This window comes from Hylobates moloch, unplaced genomic scaffold (assembly GCF_009828535.3).
Source record: "Hylobates moloch isolate HMO894 unplaced genomic scaffold, HMol_V3 SCAFFOLD_2490, whole genome shotgun sequence".
Taxonomy (NCBI): Eukaryota; Metazoa; Chordata; class Mammalia; order Primates; family Hylobatidae; genus Hylobates; species Hylobates moloch.
In genome coordinates, this window is record NW_026654765.1 from 1747 (window position 1) to 2778 (window position 1032).

The following is a 1032-nucleotide window of genomic DNA, read 5'->3' on the forward strand; positions in this document are numbered from 1 at the left end:
TCTCTTCCTAATGTCACTTCCTCTGGAATTGTTTGCTAAATTTCATTTTGATTGTTCATTGCTAGTGTATAGAAATACAGCTGATTCTTATATTGATTTAGTATTTGCAACTTTGCTGACTTAGTTGTTAGCTATTATAGGGGTATGTGTGGGTGTGTGTGTGTGTATCCTTTATGAATTTTCTGTGTAAGATTATGCCATCTGCAAATAGAGATAGATTTACCTCTTTCTTTCTAATCTGGATACTATTTACTTCTTTTTCTTGTCTAGGAAATCTCCATTACAATGTTGAATAGAAGTTGAACAGGAGTGATGAAAGTGGACATCCTCATCTAGTTCCTGAACATGGGGGTAAACACTCAGGCTTTTACTATTAGGTATCATGTTAGCTATGTGTTTGTTTTTGTTTTTGTTTTTTTCAGATACTTGTATCTGGCTGGCAAACTTATCTTCCATTCCTAGTTTGTTGAGAGTTTGTATCATGAATGCCTGTTGGATTTAATCAAATGCTTTTTCAGTGTCTATTGAGATGGTCATGTGGGTTTTCTCCGTTATTCTATTAATATGGTGTATTGTGTTGATTCATGCTTATATGTTGAATCAGCCTTGCATTTCTGGTATAAACTGCACTTGGTCTTGCTGTTTATCTCCTTTTATATGCTTCTTAATTCATTTTGGCATATAGTGCTTTTAACATGCTGTTGTATTCAGTTGGCTAAAAATTTTATCGAGTATTTTTGCATCAATATTCAAAGAATATTGGTCCGTAGTACTTTTCTGGTGATTGCTCTTGCCTGACTTTGTTACAAAGATAATACTGGCCTCCTACAATGAGTTAGGAATTTGATTTTTTTTTATTACTAACACAATCTCTATGCTTGTTATAAGTCTATTCAAATTTTCTACTTCTTTTTGACTCATTTTGGGTAGCTTATGTGTTTCTAGAAATTTATCTAATTTCTTGGCATATGTATTAGTCCAGGTTCTCCAAAGAAACACAAGCACTAGGATATATAGTAAGATTTATTATAA